Source organism: Beta vulgaris, chromosome 8 (assembly GCF_026745355.1).
Source record: "Beta vulgaris subsp. vulgaris cultivar EL10 chromosome 8, EL10.2, whole genome shotgun sequence".
NCBI classification, from domain to species: domain Eukaryota; kingdom Viridiplantae; phylum Streptophyta; class Magnoliopsida; order Caryophyllales; family Amaranthaceae; genus Beta; species Beta vulgaris.
The window spans coordinates 18,110,379-18,123,654 of record NC_079209.1 but is presented as its reverse complement, the minus strand read 5'-3'; positions in this window follow the sequence as shown (position 1 = coordinate 18,123,654).

Sequence of the window (13,276 nt, the reverse complement as noted above, 5' to 3'; positions counted from 1 at the left end):
AGTGCCCCAACCTTCAATCTAATGTTATGATTTGGTAATCCCCTGCACTTGATCGTATTTAGAAATCCGGTAGAATTCATATCATGAACTCTAAAATTACCTTCCTCAACGGAATTTGCATTTGAACTCAAATAACTTCTTTCTTCACCTAGCAAGTGAGACAAAACATGCTCATTAACATGTCGGTAATTTCATTAGTTGGAGCAAGCATAACTCTTTCCTAAAAATATTTTGCTTCCCATATGTGATTCTCTAGTTCGGGGATATATTCTCTACTATTGTAGGAATAGAGTCATGTCCTCCATCTATCAATGTCTCATGAGAAATTTCTATAGCGCCTTCACCATCATTCGGCTCATTAACTTTGCTATCTCTAATTTTCAAAATGCACTCTAAGAACTCCCTAATTTCATCGACATTGGAGCTACCAGAACTTGTTCTCAAGCGCATATTCTTTGTTAATATTAGCACATAAATCCCATAAGTAATAATTGTTGATTGCGGAAAATACAATATATTGTCTAGTTCCTTTGGTAATGACATGCAAAATTTGTCGTAAATCACAAGCAAACATAACAACCTTTCCATCAAATGAAATATGTTGATTTACTAGATTCATGCATTGCATAACATCATTTAAGCTTCTAACTAAAGCTTCAAAGTAATATTGATGCATCATAGGAGCATCATCCCAAATGCTCAATTTTGTCCTTATAAGGAGAGTTGTGAAGTATGATCCTGGCTTAATTGTTGACCATGTTGAGTTCTTAGTTACATCTAAGGGAAGTCCAAATCATGAATGGACAGTTCTCCCTCATGGAAGGAACAAAGAGGCACGGGTTGCTAATTGTTTGAGTTCATTTAAAAAACAATTTAAATAGTATGAATGTGACATCAATAAAAACAAATAAGTCACATATAATTATAAAAAAAATGCAGTTTTCATATAATATGCAACAAAGTAGACGATAAAACAATTGTGAGTAACTATATGAACACATTGAAAGAAAACTAAACACATAAATTAAAAGTTCTCATAATATTATTACACATTCTGAAATACTTCCTTATACACTAATTTGTGGTAACATTTGAGTTCACACACTCTTTTATCACATTTAAAATCGTCAAATCCTTTTTGCTTGTAGCTCTTAATACAACAACATAGAATTGTCCGCTAGGCTAAATACTGGCCCAGGGAGATATAATCCTATGTGAACTAGAGATTGCCCTTGGCTTCTATTGATCGTCATTGCAAAATATATAACCAATGGAAACTATCTTCTCTGGAATTTCATTGGAAACTTTGTTGCGTCTGACGGTGCAAGTGTCATTGTAGGAATGAAAACTTTGTCCCCCACATTATTGCTGGGCACAATAACAACTTCAACAATGCAATTACTCTTTTTACTGTTAATGTGAGGCTAGTGCAATATATTAATTGAAATCAAATTTAGATTTAAGCCCTTGAAGGTTGCATGAATAGTTTTTATTTTTAGTAATATATATTTAGATTTTTGATGTACGGGCTTAAGTTTTGATTGTTTACTTTTTAGGTGTATGATGTCATCATACTCATTCTGTCCCATATTAATTTAAAAACTGTATATTTATTATTTCATATTAATAGCAACATTTTATTTTGATGTATGGTCTAATAATTTCTTCATATCATTTCTTCGCCATACAACTATACTCCCTACCTTTTCTCAAATGATGAAATATTCCCATGCAAACATCAATTACATAGTTTGTCTATAATATAACAATATCCCCATTTCTTTCATCAAATCTACTTTCACTGTACAATAAAATAATTTAACTCCTGTATAACTTTATCCATTTTCTAAAGTATATGCAAACGAATTTTTTTTTTCTTATTTATTGTATTCAACGCTTTTCAGATAACGAATTTGTCTATAATACCTTTATGTTTATATAGGCCTATACATTTCACTCAAACATCCTAGGTAAGAACCTACAGTCATTTGTTGCACTAAATCTCATCTGATTACTTTTTCTTCTATATTCCAAACGGTAAGTACTTTTTTTTATGGTTTTCTAGTACTACTCATGAGAATAAAAGTTTATTGCATATAGCTTTATGACCATATAGGTGAACGAGTTTCAAAAGAATTATCATAGGTAAATTTATTTTCCCTAAAGCCCATATGACTATAGTAAGTTCAGTATCTTAGTGTTCGTGTCTTTATCTAACATAATAATATAGTCTTTATTATCATTTGTTTCCCTTTTTCGATAGAAGGGCTATCACCCCCGACCCTTTTAGGTGGTGTGGCAAGCTCTATTTTTTTTCTTATTTTTTTTTTTTGTTTATTTCTAAGTTTTTTTTTTACAATAAACTCCAGCTCCTTTCTAATGGAGAGTTGTGCTACCTATTTATTGTAGTAGGTTCTCAAATATTTTGTTGATTACTAACAGGCTCCGAATACATGGACTGATGAGTCATTTTCATTGTATTAGGATGTAGATCTTTATGATTTATAATATTTTCTCTTGGTCTTTTTTGAAATTTGGTGGTATCAATGAAAAATCCTATGTGTTGATGTAAGATGAAGTAATATCATTTTTTTGTATTCATACATGTCTTAATCCTTCATATCCATTGTGTGGATGTGTGCTTGTAAGTGTTGTTATTGCAAAAAAAATCTCATGGTTTACTAATAATAGCCCCCCCCCCCCCAAACTTTAGTTTTATAAATTGATATGTTTAGCGACTACTAATCTCTACCCCGAAATTTGTGTATTTCATTCAAAAGAAGGATCCAACACATCTAAAATTATCTTTAATACTACTTTTTCGTTTATGGTACAATGTTATGTTCAATTTAATTTTACCACTAAAGCATATTTGATTGAGAGACTCCTTATAGTTGTAGCATATTGGAACACAAAAATGGGCCTACAAATCATTAATAGAACGAAATATTTAAATGATGAAAATAACACATTAAGGAAACGTTAAATAAAATCTTAAAGTAGGGCTATATCTACTTGCTACTAATAAGTTGTAGAAGACTTTGGTGTATACCACATTAGTCGTAATATTATATTCTCCATGATTTTTGTTGCATATTAGGATTTTCAAGCTCGTATTACTTGACTCCAAAAACATGCACACCAAATAGACTTTGCAAGGAAAAAAAGTTCTAATAAGGAAATACAAACACATGTTTTTTTTTCTTATGCTAACCAATTATGCAATTTAGTCCCATAAGTTTCAATTAGAGTAAAATCACTGATGTTTTTTAAGGTTTAAAGATTATGAAAAAATGATCATATTATTCTATTACATTTGTCAATACTTTTATCAACAAAAATAATGCATATAATGTAAATTTCCCTTTTTTCCTATCGTGATATCAACTTTCATGACTCATCAAATAAATTTAATTTCAATCTTTCATGTGGCAAGTTAATTCTTCCACTCTCATAAATTGTATAATTTAACCCCTAAATATTAGTTGGAGTATTCTTAAGTAAGAATAGTGTCATACTATTGTCAAATGAATCCACTAAATATATTAATGAGATTCTCATAAACCTTTTAGAGAACTCCCACTAGGTCTGCCCGACAAGTATCAACTATACATGTTTATGCAAAATGACTAGACATCTCTATGTCCCTATAGCCTATGAAATTGCGCTATCAATCAACTTGCAATCTAGTCCATGAAACCGAATCATTTACGTTCAATTTTAATGATTCAGACTAGGGACCAAGGTATATTATAACTCTTGTTCACTAGATAGGGTTTCATTTGTCAAATCACGTATTTGACAATCCTATTAACCGTTATAAAATACTTTGAACGTTTTATTTAATACTAAACCAAGATTAAATAAGAATATAACCTTTTATTGATAAACATAACCTAAACATATCATAAGAGTAACTACAACTGTGAACTAATTAAAAGTAAATAGTACACAATCAAAACCACTCTCCTATATGCTTAAGTCATATAGCCCTACCATGACTCTCATGCTTAGGCTGCGGAAATGGTTTATTCAAAGGATCAACGACATTGTTATCCGTATGAACTTTGCTAACTATTACATCTTTTTCTCGCAACGATTTCTGGAATAAGATGAAACTTTCTAAGTACTTGTTTACATCTTTGATGTGATCTTGGTTCCTTAGACTGAGTTATGGCACCATTGTTATCACAATGTAAAACAATACCATCTCCAACACTAGGCACTACTCCTAGCTTCAGAATGAACTTCTTCATCGAAACGGCTTTCTTTGCTGCATCTGCAAGAGCAATGTACTTAGCTTCTGTTGTAGAATCAGCAACAATGCTTTGCTTTGAACTTTTCCAGCTCACTGCCCCTCCATTTAGACAAAAGATGAAACCAGATTAGGAACGAAAATCATCTTTGCCATTTTGTAAGCTCGCATCTGTGTAAGCCTCAATAATTAACTTACTTTAACCCCATACACTAAGAAATTATCCGTGGTCCTTCTTAAGTACTTTAGGATATTCTTAGCTGCACTCCAGTGTGCGTCACTTGGATTTGATTGGATCTTGCTACACATGCTCAAGGGATCGATATGAAACATCTGGGCGAGTACAGATCATGGAGTACATAATGGACCCTATAGCTGACGCATAAGGAACATTACTCATTCGCTTAATCTCATCAGGTTCAGAAGGACACTGAGTCCTGCTAAGCGACACACCATGTTGCATGTGTAGAAAACCTCTCTTAGAGTTTTCCATGTTGAACTTGGTGACAATCTTATCTATATAAGTTCGTTGTCTAAGTTCCATCATCCTCATAGAACTATCACTATAGATCTTGATCCCCAAAATATACTCATAGTTTCCAAGGTCTTTCATAGAAAAACAACTTTTCAACCATTCCTTGACTGACTCAAGCATGGGGATGTCATTTCCTATGAGAAGTATGTCATCTACATATAAGACCAAGAAGACTATATTACTCCCACTTTCCTTCTTGTAAACACAAGACTCTTCTCCGTTGTTGAGAAAACCAAACGGTTTGATTGTCTCATCAAAACGAAGATTCCAACTTCGAGGCTTGCTTCAATCCATAAATGGATTTTCGAAGCTTACATACCCTCCTAGGATATTCTGGATCCACAAAACCTTTCGGTTGTGCCGTATACACATCCTCTTTCAAGAACCACTTCAAGAAAATGGTTTTGACATCCATTTGCCAAATCTCGTAATCATAAAAGGCGGCGATTGCTAGGAGTATCCAATGGATTTAAGCATCGCTACCGGTGAAAAGGTTTCGTCATAGTCTATACCATGAACTTGCTTGAACCCTTTTGCAACCAACCTTTCTTTGTAAACCTGAATATTACCATCCTTGTCTATTTTCACTTTGAAAACCCATTTGCAACCAATAGGTGTAACCCCATCGAGAAAATCTACCAAGTCTGATACTTGATTTTCAGACATGCATGGATGCCATTTCGGACCTCATGGCTTCAAGCCATTTTTCGGATTCTTCACTTATCAAAGCTTGCTTGAAAGTGGTAGGTTCCTCAAATTCTAAAATCATTATCCCAGAATTTTCGGTTAACAAGAAATCAACAAACCTCTTGGTTGGTATTCTTAGTCTACTAGACTTACGAGGGGCTACAACAGGAGAAATTTCTTCTCAACAATTTGAAAATTTTCGCACGAATTAGATTCGAGTAGGACAATAGGAGGTTCGTGTACGGGATGCATGTCCTCCAACAGTTGGTCAGTTATGGGAGAAGATTCCTCCAAACGAAGAACTACTTCTAGCTCCACAACTGACACGTATGTTTCTAACTCTGACATAGGTTGAACTATGTCCATTTGTTGCCTTTATTGAACTTCTTCGAGAAATACATTACTCCCACTTGCATTTTTGGAAATAAAATCTTTTCCAAAAAGACACCACGATGAGCAACAAACACTTTGCCCTCAGTTCGATTGTAGAAGTAATAGCCCTCGGTTTCCTTGGGATAACCCACGAAGAAACACTTATCTGATTTAGGGGAGAGTTTGTCTAAAAGTAAATGCTTTACATAAACCTCACATCCCCAAAGACAGAGAAAAGACAAGCTTGGAACTATTCACTCCATATATCATAGGGTGTCTTTTGTACTGCCTTTGATGGAGTTATATTAAGTGTGAAAGTAGCAATTTTGAGAGCATATCCCTAGAAGGATATTGGAAGATCAGTAAAACTCATCATAGACCAAACCATATCAAGTGGAGTTCGGTTCCTCCTTTCGGATACACCATTCAACTGAGGTGTTCTAGGTGGAGTTAGTTGTGAAAGAATTCCCCAACTCTTCAAATGATCACTAAACTCTTGGCTCAAATATTCACCACCACGATCGAATCATAGTGTTTTAATTGTCTTGCCAAGCTGGTTTTGGACTTCATTATGGAATTCTTTGAATTTTTCACATGATTCCGACTTATTCTTCATTAAATAGACATATCCATATCTACTTAAATTGTTAGTAAAAGTAATGAAGTACCCAAACCCTCCCCTTGATTTTGTGCTCAGTGGTCCATACACATCAGTATGTATTAGGCCCAATAGATCATTGGCCCCTTAAAAGGTGACTTTGTCCTTTTACCAATTAAACACGATTCACATACATCAAATGGCTCAAAGTCAAAGGATGTTAGAAGTCCATCTTTATGTAACTTCTGAATGTGTTTCACGTTTATATGCCCTAAACGACAATGCCACAAGTAAGTAGAATTAGTATCGTTTGATCTATGTTTTTGTTGTCTATGTTAAGGACATCTTTGTCTAAATTTAGGAAATATAGACCATTAGACCTTTTAGAATTGGCATAAAACATTGAATTCAACTAAACGGAGAAACAACCTGTCTCAATTATAAATGAAAAACCTTCATTATCCAAAACATGAATAGAAATAATGTTTTTGGTAATAGTATGAAAATAATAACAATTATTAAGCTCTAATATTAATCCAGAAGGCAAAGGTAGATTATAATTCACAACTGCAACGGCCTCAACTCTTGCACCATTTCCAACGCGTAGTTTCACCTCTCCTTTAGCCAAGGTTCCACTCCTTCTTAGTACCTGCACATTCGAAGTAATGTGAGAAACACAACCTGTATCAGATACCCAAGAAGTAGATGTTGCTAAATTAATGTCAATGACATAGATACCTGAAGAAGAAGCCCCAAACTTATTATCCTTCAGATACTTCGGCCAGTTACGCTTCCAATGATCTATTTGATCACAATAGAAGCACTTGGCATTTGCGGCCACCTTTGGCTTTGCCTTTGCCTATAGCTTACCAGCAGTCTTAGTGGCAACTTGCTTACCCTTATCTTGCTTTTTCTTGCCAGCCCATTCCTTCTTAAGACTTTTGCCCTTTTGAACCATAAGAAATTCCTTCTTTGGTGCAACAGGGATGTTTTGCTCCGCAGTCATGAACATCCCATGTAACTTAGCAAGAGTCTTTGTGGCCCCATTCATATTAAAGTTCAACCGAAACGTATTGAACCCATCATGAAGTAAGTGCATAATGATGTCCGTAGCCAACTCTTGGCTATAAGTAAAACCCAACCTCTCCATTGCCTTGAAATAACCGATCATTTCGAAGACATGTGCGGCGACCGACTTGCCTTCAACTAAGGCACACTCAAGAATAGTCTTGTGAGTCTCATGCCTATCAATCCGAGCTTGTTGGTGAAACATGGTTTTCAACTGTCAGATAATGTTATAGGCATCCAAGCTTGCAAACCTCTTTTGAAGGCTTGGTTCCATAACCGTGAGCATAAGGCAAGTAACAATTACTGATCTTTCTACAATGGCCTTATGGGCCTCTTTATCAGCATCAATACAGGTAGCAGTTAAAACGGGGATCGGGGTTTCAAGAACATCCTCTCGGCCTTCGGACCTAAGAACAATTCTTAGTTTCTTTCCCATTCAAGGAAGTTGTTCCCGTTCAACTTATCCTTCTCAAGGATTGAACGTAAGTTAAAAGGTGAATTATTGTTGTTACCAGACATGATATCTACATAGAAGATGCAAAAGTCATAAGTATGTTTATCATAATAGCTTTCATTAATTTTTACACATTTTTACAATAAAAGTTATGCACTTGATCAACTTCAAAGTGTCCCTTTTGAATCAAGTGATTCTAAGATCCAATCAAACATGATTTATAAGTGGAATTTGGCCTCAACTTAAAACCAAGTTTAAAAAGGTAAGTAAACTCTTTTACTAATTACAACAATCGTAACTCTTAGTTAATGGGTGATTGCCAAGGTGATTATAGCTCCCAGGTAAGGAAGTTACCCATAACGTTAGGGGAGAGCCTTCCTAATCCTAGACAGAGCTTGTCACCCCAACACAAAACCCAAAAACTTTGCTACAAAATCCAAAATGGTTTTGATGATTTTGTTGGGCCAAACCAAACTAAACTTGCAAATTTCGGAAAGTTCTTCTACTTAGCCCAAGATTGGAAGTAACACTCTGCTGTGGTAGAACCTATTATTAACGATCAAGTTTTAGTAGGTGTTTATATGGAATAGCAAAAACCTAATATTTCATTTAAGGGACCTAAGTAAATTATTATGTTGATTTAATTACTAGTGAACATTCAAATAATTAAATCACAAGCATAATAAACTTAGAAAGCATTTAAAAGCAATAATTAAATGCATAAAACTTCCTGGATGGGAGTCCTCTGCCATATGAAATATGCTAGTTTTAACCAAGTTTTAATCGACTAGTTTTAACAAATATGCAGGACTCCCATATGTTTCTCCGGCTTGTTTTAACTGACGCGATAGCTTCTGATTTAAGTACTGCCACAGATCAGACAGCAATGGAGAGCATTATTTCAGCACAACAAGGTCTGAGAACTGCCCATGACCTGGTGCAGCAGATCAATATTGCAATACTCAAGATTTACTCTATATTGGCTTTTAAGGTTCCGAAGGTACTAGATTCAAAACCAGTTTCTTGCTCTTCCTTAGTTCTTTTACGTACATGCAGGGGAAGAAAAGGGGAAAATGATTTATTAACAAATAACGCCAGTTTGGTCCTTGAAATGTCACCTTTATGTTTGGTAGGCTTTTGAAACACATGTCCCATCAATGTTTAAAATACATCAATATGCTGAACTCGATGCTATTAGGTTATTTTGTTTTCTATTTTTTTTTTCCTTTGGTGCATTTAGTTGAAGAAGAGATTATGATTATCCTTGGAAATTCTTTCCAAGAGCAGGATACAATTATAGCTATGATTTTGGAGAAGACAAAACCCCATGATCAATGATGTTTATCTAGTCAATTTCTCAATACTTTTATAATAGTAGTAGTAGTTATTCTTCTATTAATAATAGTAGTAGTAGTCAATTGGGAATAAAGGTTTAATTAGGGTTTAGGAGCTAATAGTAGTAGTATTGTAATTCAAAAAAATGAAATAATATTGTATTCGACTATATGTAATTATCGTACCTAATGTATGTCTCAACTTCTTTACATTCACAATTAAATAAGATATATGTATGCGCTTGAGCCAATATGATGCTGTCAACCATAGACCCGCATTGGGTTTTCTTTGACCTTTTTCCTTTTCCGAGGATAGGACACCCAATTTTAGGAAGGAATGGACGCAAGATGCTAGGCTCCATAATGCTAGTAGAAGGAGTGTCTGATCGATCTATATATCTACCACAAAACCTCAAACATTCTTTAGCCCAATTTCCTTCTGCCATTGACCCCTCGGGCAAGCCTTATTCCGAACATCATTCTTCAACTCTTTGAGATACCTCTCAATTGCATACATGCACCTTATTCCAACAGGACCACCAAGCCTAATTTCTTCAACCAAGTGAACAGGTAAATGGACCATTACGGTAAAAAATGCAGGCAGGAAAATGCCTTCAAGGTGACAAGGAGCTTCAACTATCTCAGTTTGAATATTAACAAGATCTTGAGGGTCCATAGATTTACTCCATATGCCTTTGAAAAACCGACAAAGTCTTATTATGGGGGTTGCCACATCTTCTGGTAATGTTGTCTTCACATCAATAGGAAGCAAATAATGCATCATAAAATGAGCATCATGGCTCTTATAGCCTGTGATTCTACCCTCATTAACCTGCACACAACGAGCAATATTAGAAGCATAACCCTGTGGTAGTTTTGCATTCTTTATGATCTGGCAAAATAATCGCTTCTTTTCCAGTGTCATCCAAAAGCGTGATCTTGGAATCTCTACACTACCGCCTTCTAATTCTATAGGTTGCAGGTTTGACATAATATTGAGGTCGACTGAATCCCAACGAGCACTTGAAGTATCCTTTGCCTTCCCCGGTATGTCAAGCATTGTACAAATGAGATAATCAAAGATATTTTTTTCTATATGCATGGCATCGAGGTTATGGCGATTAGTGCAATGCTTCCACTAAGGCAATCTAAAAAGTATTGAGAACTTCTTCCATGGAGTATTATCACCATCCTTCTTTTTCTTTTTTTTCGTTCCTTTCATTCCAAAACTATTTGGAAAATCACGAAGGAGGTCCTCAATCTCGTTTCCTTTCAAACAAGAAGGTGGAAGTCTTTCCTCAATTTCTCCATTGAAGTTCCTCTTATTATGGCGGCATGGATATGTCGGGTCCAAAATTTTCGAAAACCTGGATAGTAATGCTTACGACTGTGGTTCAACCAATCAGATTCGGTCTCATAATGACAATTAGGACATGCCAATTCCCCTTTTGTGCTCCATCCAGACAACATTGCATAAGCTGGAAAGTCACTAATAGTGGATATCAAAGCTACATGCATGTCAAACCTTTTTATCACATGAAGCATCATATGTTTCTAATCCAAACTCCCATAAATCCTTAAGATCTTTGATTAGTGGTGGTAGATATTGACAGGGGATAAAGGGCCGGGAATGAGTAATGACAGCATTAAGAACTCATGCTTCATGAGCATCCATGGAGGCAAGTTATAGTTAATCAAAATAACTGGCCATGTACTATGAACAATGCTCATAGAGTGAAATGGATTAAATCCATCTGTGGCTAAACCTAGCCTAAGATTACGAGGATCTTCCGCAAACTTTGGATACTCCTTGTTAAAGTCCTTCCAGGCTTTCCCATCCGCTGGATGTTGTAAATAGCCATCTTTTTCACGACCGTTTGCATGCCATGTCATGTGCCTTGTAGTCTCTGGGCACATAAATAACTTTTGCAACCTTTTATTTACCGGAAAGTACCTCAGAATTTTGGTTGGAACCCTATGGGTCTTTCCCTCATCCATCTCATCTTTATCATTCAATTTCCACCTAGGAGTCTTGCAAACGTGGCAATGGGTTGCATCCGCATGCTCCTCCCAGTATAACATACAATCATTAGGACATGAATTTATCTTTGAATAGTCCAATCCTAACACTTTTAAAGAATTTTTGGCTTCATAAAAAGACGAAGGCAATTTTGCATCAGGTAGCACTTCTCGAAACAGTTCTAATATAGCATCAAATGCGACATTGGTGAGCTTGTAGTCAACCTTTACCAAAAACAGGCGGATTGTCAAAAGAGAGTTTAGAATACTTTTTGCAGCCGAGGTATAACTCTTGTTGACCTTCTTCGATTAATTTTTAAAAAAATATTTGCATCTTCATTTGGCCCCTCTCTCAAAGTATCATGCAATAACCCCTCTATGTCATCATTTATGTTTGATGATACATTATGGTCCACTGTCACCTTTTCCCTTTCGTTGTCCTCCCCTAACTCAAACAATTTATCTAATCTTGGCACAAAACCATTGCATATTATATGGTCACGAACAACATTCCTACGATGCCATTAACGATAATGGCAAATTTCACATGGACATCATATTTAATATCCTTGTGACTTAGTAGCAAAAGTTTTTTCAATGTATTCATCGACTCCTTGTTCATACTCATCACTCCATCTAGCAAATGTCCACCAATTCTTAATTCCGCTAGTCGTTAATCTATATATCATAGAGATCAATGCAAAGCACGTTAATAGCACTAATGTTGAAAGTCATTCTACAGGATCACCATGATAATACTAAATATTAACTTAAAATAAGTCTTGTCACTATGTGAAACCATAATCTCTATAGATTACAAATTACTATAATTAAACAGGAAACAAAAGATTCTTTAACACTTGATTATTTAACGTATCTAAAATTTAAATCATTGATCCAAAACATTTTACCTAATTTACTAATAGGTCATACCGCTCTTTAACACTTCATTGTTTAGTATTCATGTTATTGTCAATAAAAAATTCTCTGAGACAATTAATATAAAAAAACAACACCAATTCAAAAGCTATTGTAGGAGAGGGGTGGATCCAGGAACTCGAACTAGGGGTATCACAAATTGGTGATAGTATTGCATTTAAAAAAAAAACTAAACTACTAATATATCACAATATCCAAATACAACTTCAAATTACTTAATAAAATATTTTCACAATTATTCAAGCATTTTTCAAATTTTGAATCTGATTTACAAATACTACTTGGCAGGGAAAAAGGTTACTATAGAAGGAACTACATCAAAGGCCAAAACGAGCCTCACATGAATTATTATAACACATGCTCCAAACAAGGACTTTGTTTCAAGCTATCAGCACCACATACAAATCAAGATATATTTGTTAAAATCCATTTTTCCTCCAAAAAAAGGTCGTTATCCAATTATCTGTCATCCAAATATTTTACCCCACGTAAGCACATTTTGTCCTACAACTTTCCCACATAAAGTTGTGATTGCCCGTGTCACTTTTATAATTGGTATTCTCGGCTCAAAGTTAAATACACGAAAAGAAGAAGGCTTCTTCTAACTCACTTATGTATAATTACAGCATGAATTGTGCAAAAAAAAAAATGAACAATAAGATATATCCAAGACACATCAACATTGGGAAAAGCAACTATATTATCGAATTGATTGAATTCTATGCAAGAGAAACCAAACATCCCAAAAGATGGAATTTGGGTAAATTTCGAAGACCCTCATCAAGCAGTGATAATTTAGAGGGAGAAAGGGAGGGATACCAACCACTACAAGCAGTGAATTCTGGCGAGCGTTGAGAAAAGAAGAAGAGCCGACGTAATTCCTGACGAGGGTTAAGAGAAGCCGCTGAATTACACTTGAAAATACACCGCGGAAGAGAAGTGCGGGACAGAATTTCCGGTGCCGGTGAAGATGGTAATTTCCGGTGCCGGTGAAGAAGAGATTCCGTCGTGTGAG